This window comes from Podarcis cretensis (genome assembly GCF_951804945.1).
Source record: "Podarcis cretensis genome assembly, chromosome: 6".
Classification (NCBI taxonomy): Eukaryota; Metazoa; Chordata; class Lepidosauria; order Squamata; family Lacertidae; genus Podarcis; species Podarcis cretensis.
In genome coordinates, this window is record NC_137175.1 from 84,333,345 (window position 1) to 84,347,431 (window position 14,087).

Below are 14,087 nucleotides of genomic sequence, written 5' to 3' on the forward strand. Positions count from 1 at the left end.
TGATTCCCCTCCCTGGGGATATGCAGGGAGCAGGGAGGAAGAGAAGCAGTTGGTGTGTTTTTCTCACAGCCTGAGGAAAATCGCCGGAACGGACCTCGTGTGTTTTTCCTGCCGGGAGTCGCCGGAGGGAGGTCAAAAGAATTCAGCCGGTGCCTGGAGAGATAGGCACATACCTCTGACCGGCACTGAATTCTTAACACAAGCTAGATCCAGAAAGGTCTAAAATGTGGACCTACATGGTCCCTGGAGGGCCTAGGCAAAGAGAAGGGTGAGGAACACTCAGTGCTATTTTTTATATATATAAAAAGAGGTGCCCAAAGAACCATGAATGCTTCCCTCATTCTCTTAGAATGACAATGGTGCCCACCTGAGAAGTGACAGAACTGAGTTCTGGTGAGTTTTGGCTGAGACTCTTGAGAGTCCCAGGGACTGCAAGAAGATCAAACCTCTCCATTCTTAAGGAAATCAGCCCTTAGTGCTCACTGGAAGGACAGATCCTAAAGCTGAGGCTCCAATACTTTGGCCACCTCATGAGAAGAGAAGACTCCCTGGAAAAGACCCTGATGTTGGGAAAGATGGAGGGCACAAGGAGAAGGGGACGACAGAGGATGAGATGGTTGGATAGTGTTCTCGAAGCTACGAAGATGAGTTTGGCCAAACTGCGGGAGGCAATGGAAGACAGGAGTGCCCGGCGTCCTCTGGTCCATGGGGTCACGAAGAGTCGGACATGACTAAACAACAACAAAGCCCTGGGAACACTTTTTTTTATGGGCAGGAGCTCCATAGGTGACCACCAATTTGGCAAGGAATCAAGATTCAAGACAGCCTCTTGGTCAGGGAGCCTCTTGGTTCGCCTCTTGGTCACACATCTGATTGTCGGGTGGGAAACAAATACTTTCTACACTTCCTATAGTGACTTTCATTAGGCCAGTGATGAGGCAGGGCAGTGATGAATAGCCTGAGACTGGTTCAACTGGCATTCCACCTTACCACCATCACATGAGATGCATTGCTATGTACTCACATTGGCAATAACTGCAAAAGATTTTGATTTGAAGTCAACAGTTGTTGAACAGGAACTTGGCTTTCCTTTGTTAGTTTATCATGGTATTAGAATAGAAGGGAACTCCCCAAACAATTTCACTTATAATCTGTGCTAAGCACATTCTTGGTTTAGTATACATTTCAAGATATGCTAAGTCCAGGCCTCTGACCTGTGTTTTTGGCAACATGCCATTGCCAGCAGTTGCTGGGGAAGCGTGATTATTTGGAAATATTTATTTATTCCGGCAGGTCTGACTTCTAATAATAAAGGTCCAGCACCGAGGGCCTTCTGGCGGTTTCCTCACTGCAAGAAGCCAAGTTACAGGGAACCAGGCAGAGGGCCTTCTCAGTAGTGGCACCCACCCTGTGGAATGCCCTCCCACCATATGTCAAAGAGAAAAATAACTACCAAACTTTTAGAAGACATCTGAAGGCAGCCCTGTTTAGGGAAGCTTTTAAAGTTTAATAGGTTATTGTATTCTAGTGTTTTGTTCGAAGCCGCCCAGAGTGGCTGGGGTATAAATAATAAATTATTATTATTATTATTATTATTATTATTATTATTATTATTAGTCAGGTGGTGACCAAAAAATGGGAGGTAGACCTTTATTCTGTCGGTTCTTCCAAATGTTTTGGTTGTGGGAATGTGTCACAACGGCATGTACCATTTCTGGCAAAATTGATATATTTGATGTTAAAGAGCCACACCCAAACACCTTTGCTGAAAAAAAAGAAGCTTTGATAGCACACTGAATTTATAAATCTCTGGATGCTCTACAAGCTTATGTATTACTATTTCTGATGTTTTATAAGAAACACTATTTTAAAAAGAGTTCTTTGACAACAAATTCTCCATTCTTTTGAAGAACTCTTCATTGTTGACTGAAAAGCCAGATTCTAAATGTCTTTCTTCCTGGCACTAACAGCCTATGAATGGTTAAGTGGTGGCATACTGTTCAGCAGACTCCGAAAGACATCACCTCTAAAGAGGCTGAGTGTTAAATGCCTCACATGATAATTACTTAGGCACTGAGTGATTATTTAAGCCTCTGGTGTAAACAGAAACAGCCATTATCCTAATGTAACTCCATCACTTCGAAAGGCCTAGAGACAACAGCAAATCCCCATGGAATATCACAAAAGTGCAACTTTCCATTAGAAGTTCTGATTTCAAAACCATGCAGAGTAGGCCTGATCAGAAACACCTTCCTCAGCTTTGTCACCCTTTTCGAATGCTGCCAAATTTTGGAGAGGGGCACTTTGGCAGACTTGAGCACAGCAGCAAAAGGGGTCAAAGACATCAAGGATACCAGCCCAAATCTCAAAAGCAGGAGGCTACCACATTTCCTTCCAGCAGGGCCAGCCCAAGACATTGTGTAGCCTGAGGCAAACAACAAGATGGTAACTTCCCCTTTCACCCTACAGAGGACAGATAAACTGGCGGCTGAATAATATTCAAACACTGGTGACGGAAAGATGTTCAGCACCACACCATAACAGCTTTCTGAAGAAGTAAAGAAGGCCTCTCCTCCTTCCAGAGGGGAGGTGTTGTGAGTGGGAGATGATTCCCGCGTCACACAGGGGGCATTCTGCCCCCTGCCCTATCCTCATGGCTGGTGCGCCACGCCCCCGGTTGGGCACCCAACCAGGAGGCTCGGTGGGGGCATGGTTTGCTGCCCAAAATGCAGCCGTGCCAGCCATTCTGCCTCATTGCGCTCACTTTTCACCTCGAGTCACCCACCCACCACTCCCTTTAGGGCTTAGTTTTTCTCCTGACTTTGCTATGGACCTATGGTTGATCCCCCTGGTTGCCCAGGGGGCCTGGTAGGATTTTTTTCCAACTGGCAAATTGGCACCGGCCTTTTGGTTTTTTTCGCCTACCTCGTAGCAATCGTCACAACTTTCGTGGTATTTGGTGGTTAGGCATTGAAATGTGTTGTTGGTGTGTGGAAGGGCAAGGTGTGGCCATCGCCTACCCCTTCATTTTGGGTATTCCATTAAAGGAATCCGGTGGTCGTGGATCCTGTCCGATCCCTGTGTGGCGGGGGGCCATCGCACGACCCTCGGTGACATCAGGGGAGAGCTTATAGTTGTATTAGCATCAACAGGCTCCCCCTACTGGTGGTTAACCCCTTCTTCAGACTCACCCCTCTTTGAGTAGGTGGAGTCAAATCTTCCGTGGTCCAGTGCCTAAGCCAATACCTTCTCACATGCTGTAATCAATAAAGTTGTGGCTTTTTCTTGCCCATTAACCTTACATTCTGTGTCCATGTGTTTTTATTCCCCAAGCGGGGATCGGGTCCTCAAATCACAAACAGCATTTCCTAATCTCTTCTGGTGCACTGGGAATTCCCCTTAAAATCTTTGTTTTTGAGGCAGTGTATGAGTTAAATCGAGTTTGGCAATGCCTGCTCTGATGTAGTTCAATAATAATTTTGCATTTATAAAGTGAAAAAACAGCAACAGTGACTTTCTTTCCAGGATTGCCACTTTTAAAGTAGGTTGGATCATATTGCAATTTAATGATTAATCATTATCATCATATCATCATTTATGCCAAAGGGTTATAATTTTAGCACCTGGTGACCCTTTAGCATCACAGGATTGTTGAATATGTTTTGAGTTTGCGCAGGCGACTCTGTGCCCAGTGGAACACTTTCCCCCCAAAACTCAGGTTAAAATGAAAGCATGTTTAAAGTTGTTTTGAAAAGCTAACAAATATAGGATTAAACAGACATGCCTTGTCTGTACCTTGGAAGCCAAATGGAATCCGTTCTGGAAGTCCGTTCGACTTCCAAGGCACAGCTTCCAATTGGCTGCAGGAACTTTCTGCAGCCAGTCGGAAGCCGCGGAAGCCCTTCTGGATGTTCGGCTTCCAAAAGAATGTTCGAAAACCAGAACACTCACTTCTGGTTTTTGATTGTTCGGGAGCCTGAACGTTCAACTCCCAAGGCATTCGGGAACCAAGGTACGGCTGTACTTCTTTCAGGACAGAGAAAGTTTCAGAGATATTGAAACACCACTGAAAAGGCCCCATCTCTAGTGCCCAGAAGTTTGATGAGTAGTTTCATAGTATCATAGAATTGTGGAGTTGGAAGGGACCCTGAGGATCATCTCGTCCAAACCCCTGCAATACAGGAATGTCAACGAAAGCATCCATGACAGATAGTCATCCAAACTTTGATTGACTTTGGCCTTGATGGAAAGCTCTCATCCCTTTGAGCTGGCGTCACATTGACTAAGGATGAGATCCTAATTCCACTTACCTAGGAGCAAGCCCCACTGAATTCTAGAGGATTTACTTCTGAGTTGAAATGGTGGGATTACACCGTAAGAGTGAATTCTGAGTCTTGGTCTTGAACTTGAACAATCTTATGCAAGCCAATTTGGGGGATATACCTTATAGGCTTTTCGTAACTAGCATTACAGAGATGATGTATTTGAAAGCCGACGAATACTCTAAAAAGTGATGCATCACTACCATGTCTTCCTCCTGGCTGAGCTCCCAGAACTGGGAATAAATATAGGCAGCATGTCAAGCTGTAGAGGTTTTGAGAAGAAATACAAGGGACAGATCGGTCTGTAAAGATATAGAGGTCAGATTTGGAGGGATGCTGGTAGATTGGTCCCATAAGGGCTCAAATGACACTATATAATCATTTCAAATTGATGTGGCACTTTCTACAGTTGGAAGAAAACTCAAGAGCCAGACCATGATATAAAATATACTGTCTGCCCTGCATTAAGCAAGTGAAAGCAAATAAGGAGGATACATAAATTAGGATAAAAAGGATTTTCCAGAATGAAAAGAAAAATGTAGAATATATCAGGAACCCTCCTTCCAGTCTCTTATTACAGAATTCCAGGACGCCTCTTTCTTGTAAACTGATTTGTGTTCCCAGAGACACAAAACCAGGGTGAAAAATACACCAGTCAAGTCAAGGCCTTCTACATTGGAATGAAGGCTAGGCACACTTGTCTAAGTATGTTGATAAAAAGGTTCCTGCCATTACATTGTTTTCCAGCCATCCACTTGGTTCCACGTTTTCCACTCAAGGCACAATTTCACGCTGTACTACATGCATATGTTTGTAACAAAAGTTGGATGTCAAAGGAGGGAGATGTCAAAGCTAGAGCACTGGAGCAATGTGCACAGGCAAATGTGTCTCTCTGTGCTTAATTGCTTCTCTACCCACCAGTTCTCCACTTCAAGTGCCCCCTTGCTGCTTCAGGGTTGACAGCCTTGCCTGGATAATAAACGCAAGCAGAAAGTAAACAGAGTTAAGGAGCTGTTGCCAACACCACCCACCCACCCGCAGTAGTACAGCACCACATGTAATGTTTGAGATATCAACATCCTATGGGGTGTTAAGGGAGGTGTAGTAGCATTAGTAGGGGGCATGTTGTGCTCGTCTTGGGAAGGTTCCCACCCTGAATTCAGTTTGTACCTATGGCTCCTGGAAGCTGATCGCGTGTGACAGTGGCTACATCCTGGGAACGGCTCTGGCCAGCTGGCTGAACCAGGTGAGGGCAGTTGATAGGTCTTAAAGCCTTGATCAGACACGGGTGGTGCTGTGGTTTAAACCACCGAGCCTCTTGAGCTTGCCAATCAGATGGTTGGCGGTTTGAATCCCCACGACAGGGTGAGCTCCCGTTGCTCTGTCCCAGCATCTGCCAACCTAGCAGTTCGAAAGCACACCAGTGCAAGTAGATAAATAGGTTCTGCTGTGGCGTTTCCGTGCACTCCGGTTTCTGTCACAGTGTTCCCTTGTGCCAGAAGTGCTTTAGTCCTGCTGGCCACATGACTTGGAAAGCTGTCTGTGGACAAACAGCAGCTCCCTTGGCCTGAAAGCGAGATGAGTGCCCCACCCCATAGTCGCCTTTGACTGGACTTAACCGTCCAGGGGCTCTTTACCTTTACCTAAACCCTTGATGAGATAAGGACTTCCCCTGCATGTGAAGACAGGCTCCAGTAGATTGAGTTGTTGTTGTTTAGTCATTTAGTCATGTCCTGTCCCGCAGCTTGGTCAAACTCATGCTGGTAGCTTCGAGAACACTGTCCAACCATCTCGTCCTCTGCCGTCCCCTTCTCCTTGTGCCCTCCACCTTTCCCAACATCAGGGTCTTTTCCAGGGAGTCTTCTCTTCTCATGAGGTGGCCAAAGTATTGGAGCCTCAGCTTCACGATCTGTCCTTCCAGTGAGCACTCAGGGCTGATTTCCTTAAGAATGGATCAGTTTGATCTTCTTGCAGTCCATGGGACTCTCAAGAGTCTCCTCCAGCACCATAATTCAAAAGCATCAATTCTTCGGCGATCAGCCTTCTTTATGGTCCAGCTCTCACTTCCATACATCACTACTGGAAAAACCATAGCTTTAACTATACGGGGTGGACAAGGCCAAAAGAGGTTCTAATGGTCAAGAAGGCAGTTTCTGCACAAGCTGTAGAGGGAAGTGTGGGGCAGATGGGGCTTGCCAACTTGGGTAGTCCATGTAGGAGAAGGAAAATTCTGATCCAAAACCTATGCTGCCTTGCTGGATGTCTTTGGGAGAAGAAAAGGCTAAGGAGTAAACCCAACACAATTCCAGAGTGGAGTCCCTAAGGTGGTTGGATGGTGCTTTGTATGCCTCCTTCAGGAGACTGGATGAAGCTAAGATGAGAATGAATCTCTCTCATTATTTTATCTCTGCCCTTTTTAATTAAGGTCAGGACTTTCCCTCATTTACACCTGCAGTACCTGCCTACATTGGAAAACCAAAACCAAATGATTTGGATAAATAATTCAAAGGCTTCCATGAAGTCAGTTTAGAGTCATGAATGAGGTCATAATGCACCTGTGGCAAACTCGAGAGAAAATAACAGATGGCTTGGATAAGGAATTCAGAGGAGGGCTAGTGGATTAGCTAATAAAGGTAGCATACTTAGTTTCATAGATAAGAACAGATTAGAATAGTATTTTTTGAATTAGTCTGCAGGCAATATCAAAAGAGAACAATATAAAATGCATACAAACTCCACATTTTAAAAAAAAATCATTTAAAATGCTGCGTAAGTATACATGGCACAGAATTTTGTATTTGTTTAACACTACTATAATGAAATAAAAAAGAAGATTTACATGTCAAAATGAATTTCTATCCTGAGAACTCGGAATCTCCATCAGAGTTGTCTGAAATCAATTCCAAATATATTTTTCTGAGGCTAGAGACCTTTACCACAAAAGAGGCCACTTTCCGAGCAGATCTTGCTATAGGATTTCCACCTTAGTGTTGCCTTGATACTAGGTGCACGAAACACCCATAGGTGGGGATGATGTGACAGATAGTTGTTTGCTTTGTGGACTTGCAGTCTGTGAACCAGACGTGGCCAAACTTGGCCCTCCAGCTGTTTTGGGACTACAACTCCCATCACCCCTAGCTAACAGGACCAGTGGTCAGGGATGATGGGAATTGTAGTCCAAAACAGCTGGAGGGCCAAGTTTGGCCATATCTGCTGTGAACAATGGGGTACAGGCTTTGTTTGTTTGTTTCAAATGTCTGCAAAACCTGTTTGACCGGGGGTGTCTTGTATGCCTTGCTTTTACATTCTTAGTGCATTTTATTTATGTCCACATTTGTCCTGCATTTGACCTGTACATATTATTGAGAACAACAGCTTTTAGGAATCTGGTTAAAGCAGGATAAGACTTATGTGAACAGTAAAGAATCTGCAGTAAAGCATTCTTCAATAGTAGCCTCTTGAGGCATGGGCAGAGGCATCCTTGAAATATATTAGGGTGCAGCACCCTATCAATCTTGTTGAATTCCTAGGAAACAGGTAGGTGTCTCATTCATGCATTCTTCTTCCTTCTGTCTGGCTTGCTGGAACTTAAACGTCTCAAAATCAGAGTATTTCTTTGGAGAAAAATGCTTTGTCAGTGCCTCCATCATTTTAACCGTCACCTCCTGTGTCTGTGAGGGTGATAAAGTTGTCAAATGCACAATGCGGAAGAAGAGCACACTTTCTAGTATTGCAGTCTGTTTCCATAGCAGGGAACACAAGTTACAGCCTCTGGCCCCAGGCCCCAGGCTTTTGTTTTGTTTTTCATTTTTTTAAATTGATTTCCCCCAAAAATCGAAAAACAAACATAAATCATTACCTTATTTAAACCAATCTTAGTATCATTGTTAAGTGACTTCCTCGTATCCCCCTGGTTGAATTTCAATATATATATTTTTAATGGTTTTCAAAACCAATATTCTCTTAAAATTAACTTCATCACTTAACCTCTTTCTTTCTATCAAATCCAGCATTTAAACATATTAATTCAACACATTACATATTTAAATCCTAACCCTATCTGGTATTTGCAAGCTTTTCAATTTAAATTATCTTAACATATTTAGCTAAATAGTCTTTAAATTTCCTCCATTCCTCCTGGTACTCCTCCTCCTTCTGGTCACGGACTCTTCCAGTCAGGTTGGCTAGCTCCGAAAAACCCTTCATCTTCATCTGCCAATCTTCCACTGTAGGTACTTCTTGTGTTTTCCAATTCTTTGCTAACAAAATTCTTGCTGCAGTTGTGGCATACAAAAAGAATTTAACATCTTTTTTGGGCAATTCCAAAGCTGTTATTCCAAGAAGAAAGGCCTCTGGTTTCTTAATAAATGTATATTTCAACATTTTTTTCAATTCGTTATAAATCTTCTCCCAGAAGTCTTTCACCTTGGGGCAGGTCCACCACATATGATAAAAGGTACCCTCTTTTTCTTTGCATTTCCAACATAGGTTATCACTGTTGTGGTATATCTTTGCTAATTTTACAGGAGTCAAATACCATCTATACATCATTTTCATTATATTTAACACTGTACATGCAGTGAACTTAACCCCTTTCTTCCACAGTCTTTCCCAGTCTTCAAACATTATGTTATGTCCCACATCTCTTGCCCAATCTATTATCACAGCCAGGCCCCAGGCTTGTGTGAGAATTGTGAACTTCATATGGGGGAAAGGCAAGGATAGCAGCAACAGCAGCTCTCGTTATCTATTGTTGGTCTTATACAAAGCAGGGCGAGGAAGTAAAAGAAGGCTCACACCCTTATTCTCTTATCAGTTGGGATGAGGAGCCTTCGGTCTGTGAGGTAGACCTCAGTCTGTCTCGGAAAGTCCATGCAATGCTGGGCATAAGTTCATACTCTTCTTGTCATCACTGCCTGTAAGATGTACTCTTTACAAGACGGATGGTGACCAAACCAGTTTATTTAGAACAAACATTAGGCTTGAGAAAAGCCTATCAGAAATCTCTTCTCCTCAGCTGCCTCAGGGCCTCGTTTCTAGACTTCGTGAGCATTGTATAAAACCTGAACTGGATCGATTCAAGAGAACATAAATCAGACTGGATTCCATTAACATTAAAGATGGAAGCATGGGAACCCAACCAAGTGTGGTTTGTATGCTCAGGAAAAGAGATCAGTGCAGAGGCACTCTCCGATGAAGAAATGAAGAACAGCCCTCCTGAGATGCGTATCTTTATCAAGAAGGAAAGGGCACACAACTGATTGGGTTGAGGCAGCTAATAACACAGCCCCAATTTGTGTTCATTTAATGTCTCATCAATGTGGTGAATTAATACATGCGCACCTACCACTGAAACCATTTTGCTCTTGTTAAATTCCTGCCAGGACAGAGCCACAAACACCAGAACTGGGGGCTCTTGGCTTTGTGTACAGCTGCTGCATGTGATTAGAAGGGTGGTTTGGAGCATCTTCTAGGGCAGGGATTCCCAAACTGTGGCCCACAGACCACCAGTGGTCCATGAGCGTCATTCAGGTGGTCCATGGCGCATCTATAAAAATACAATTAAAAATCATATAGCATTGCAACTGCAGTCAGGCAAATCTTTAAGTGGTATGCTAAGACCCTCAGCAATTTTCAAGTGCTCTATGGGAGGAAGAGGTTTGGGGACCACTGTCCCAGAGTTAAAAAGTATTCTGATGCTATGGGCTAACTTTTGAGGTGGCTGTTGGGATATCTCTAGACGGGGAGGACTATAAAGGGCTCTCTGCTTGGACTGGGATTTCGCCAAAGCAACAACAGACTTCCTGGCTCTGGTGTATTTCAGGCTGCATGCACCCCTACATTCAAAACACATTAAAAGCACACAACCCACAATACCTCAAGGACTGCCTTTCACCTTATGGTCATCCCTGGACTCTGTGATAATAATCTGAGGCGTTTCTTCATTTGCCACCTCCATGAGAGACCCAGAGGGCTGCAACATGAGAATGGGCCTTTTCTGTGGTGGCTCCCCATTTGTGGAACACTTTCCTCAGTGCCTAGTGTCTTTGTTTCATATTTTTAAGGACCAAGCAAAAACATTCCTCTTCTCTCATGCCTTTGGCTAACTATCTATGGCTTTTAAAACTCTGTGTGTCGCTGGAGGGGGTATTCTGTTTGTTTCTTACTATGTTATGTATTTTAGTCTTTTTATATAGTAATCTGCTTTGTCATTCACAGCTGAAGGGGAGCATAGAAATTAAATAAATAGCCAAAAAGGAAAAAAGCAACCCTCCTCAGAGAAGAATCCTGAGAAAATGAGTTTACGTCTCACAGAGCTATAATTCCTAGCACCCCTAACAGTTTCCAGGATTCTTAGGGAGGAGAAATATGCTTTAAATATGGTTTGACAGTTTCTATCAAGTATTAGTTTGAAACAAGGGCATGTTATGCTCACTGTCCAAAGGAGGAAACATCGGCTATATTAAGTATCTAGCACACCACAGAAAAACTTTGCTAATCATTTTTTTTATTCCCCGGGCAGAACGATGCTGCAGTCAGCAACTTAATTATGGAACTACCTATTCTAGCGCCTTGCTTGAGCATGCATTAACAAAAGACCAGATAAAATGATTTTCTCAGCAATACTGGCAGTAAAACAAAATCAGCAAAATAGCAACATAAATATGTTTTTAATCAGTGATATAAGTGCCCCCAAATGCTCTAACTGACAAACCATGCTTCTAGGCTGCCTGACCACTGAATTTGTCATTCAAGACATTTTAAGGTCTAAAATGGCATTGGACATGTGATTTCCAATTTCTGAGCATCCTAGAAAAGTCCCACGTCCCTTGCATAGACAATGACATCAGGTATGATCCAAAGAAGAAGACTGAGATGTTTTCAATTTTGCCTCATTTTAATGGTAAAGCAACATCCCAACTTTTCACCCCAAAGCCTTCAGGACCATAAACCAATTCTGGAGCAATACACAACTCAGAGTGTTTTCTTGAGGGAAAGTGTTAGAGTTCCTGCAAAGAGAATCTCTGATCTGAACCTTGTGCTGAGTGGACATCAATGCTCTCCACCACAAGAATGAGTTTCAAAGCTTCAGTGCAGAACAAACTTAAAATAGTTACAAATGAACATTATAAGATGCAAAGTAACACATTGCTCTCAAATAAGCAAGCAATGTGTTCCTGGGGAAGCCCAGGGAGATGGGTGGGGTATAAATAATAAATTATTATTATTATTATTATTATTATTATTATTATTATTATTATTCCTGCCTTCTTTAAGTCTTAAATGCAGTTCAATAAACTTTCCTCTCTCTGATCCCAGAGAAAGACATCCTATCAACTCTCTTGTCTCATCATCTTGAAACTGAGCCACTACTACTGCAGACTCTACGGACTGCCTAAGAGGCTGAGTTCTGAGGTTTCTGCTGTGAGAGATCTGCAGCTCAGGATTCCAGGTTCTGCCATCAGTTAGCAAACATACACCTTGCCGTATCTACAGACAAAACTCTCCGGCCCTAATGCAAGCATTTTTAATATAATGCATTCAAACACAGTGTTTTATGTACTTAGAGGAAAAAGTTGATACAAGCCATTCTTTGTGCAAGACTGACTGGATCTGCAGAACGAAATGGGACCTAAATGTTCAAACCCAGAAGGTTGTGAGCTCCTTTTATGAAGTCTGTGCACTGTAAAATGATAGCAGCCTTGCGAAGAAGCCCACAATCATTGCAACACGGAAATGTCAAGTAGCTGCGACTTGGTTCCTAAGAGCATTCCACAACTATAGTGTCACTTGGCTGTGTCCATTCCCCCCTCAGATTAATTGTAGAGCAAGAACTCTAGGGAGTGGTTTCCAGAAAATTGCACTTATCCAAACCTGACTCTTTTCTTGCCCACTAAAGTAATCTTGTATAAGCCATAACAACGCGGTGATGCTTTATGAAAGCCATTCCCCTGGTTCCTGACCTCTGGTAAATAGATGAACTCAAATCTTTGTTCACAGACTAACAGGGAACAGGGGAATGGCTTCATGAAACAACACAATTCTGCTGTGTGATGTATGAAAGCATGGGAAGCTAAAAACAGCAATCTTTTATGTTTGTGTGGGCTGCTTATGGGCTGCTTACGGAAATGATCGAATAGAGGAACTGGGGGTTTACTGCAGCAAAACAGATTTTGTAGGAATAAAATAAACTCAAGTGCCACAGGGGGATAAGCAGCATAGAACAGTGTGGCAATTTCTCTTCAGGAAGCAGCTATGGGTCTTTATCCCCCCCCCATAGTGCACATATTATCAACCTGGTCACTACAAAGCAAACATGTATTCTTCATTTAAGGTGTTTATACACTCCTTTTCAGCAAACCTCACAAAAGAGTTCACACAGAAATATTGCAACAATAAGCATCAATTAAAAAAGGAAGAAAAGAAAAACAAACAGCCAAGGCAAGTTGGGGGGGGAGGCTTTTTGAAAACTACATCAGGGCAAGCTGGCTATGCGGGGGCAGTTGGAGGACAGAAAGACCACCTTTGCTGGAGTAAGGTAAAGGTAAAGGGACCCCTGACCATTAGGTCCAGTTGTGACCGACTCTGGGGTTGCGGCGCTCATCTCACTTTATTGGCCGAGGGAGCCGTTGTACAGCTTCTGGGTCATGTGGCCAGCAGGACTAAGCCACTTCTGGTAAACCAGAGCAGCACACGGAAATGCCGTTTACCTTCCTGCGGGAGTGGTACCTATTTATCTACTTGCACTCTGATGTGCTTTTGAACTGCTAGGTTGGCAGGAGCAGGGACCGAGCAACGGGAGCTCACCCCGTTGTGGGGATTCGAACCGCCGACCTTCTGATCAGCAAGTCCTAGGCTCTGTGGTTTAACCCACAGCGCCACCCGTGTCCGTGTTTGCTGGAGTACTGGGAAGTAAACATTGAATGGAAATTCACACAGATCTGCCCCCCCTCTCTCTATCTCCCTCCCCCTCTCCTTTCCTCCTTAGTAAAATGGAAATTCTGGTACTAGAATGTAGGTTTCAACTTGCCTTTCAAACTGACACCCTCCAACTGGATACTCTTCCTTGGCAGAAAACAGAATAGGTTCAGATTTGTCCAAGGGCAGGTAACAAATAAGTAGAAAAAGAAAGTAATGGCTGATAATTCACCTCTAGCCTCAGTTATCTGACAAGACGAGGAGAGATTTCAAGCAACAGGGAAAGAAAAAAATGATAAGAACTGGGTTGCAAAAACAGGTTTGTTTTCAAGAGAACATCTTGATTGAAAATATTGTTACCATGGAAGTAGCCAGATTAGACATTTAATTGTGCAAGAATTGGGAATAAGCCAACTCAGGGAACTAACTCATTTTGAAGCAACTTTGACAAGGGAATTAGAAGATGCTATGAGTTTGTGGGTTGCAGGGCACCCTAAATTCCTGAGTCCAATTAAAGTTAGGCTTAACAAGGTTGGAGGCTCCTGGATCAAGTTTATGTTAAGAAGCCAGGCCAGCTTGCTGATTTCTAGCTGAGTGTGAACCATTGGGGGACAAAGACCGGTCACATATTTTGATGGGTCGTCGGGACATTCAATGTCAGACAGCAAGGGGTGTGTGGAACCCATTCTCCAGTTTCTGTTAGGGGGCAGAGGCAAAAAGGGCTTAGGGTTTCAGTTGGGATGAGGTGGGCTGGAGGGAAATTGTTTCACTGGGTTAGCCGTGACAAAGAAGAAGGAGAGGAGCCCAGGGGAGCTGCCTGTGACAGGCTGCAACAAAGAGACAGAA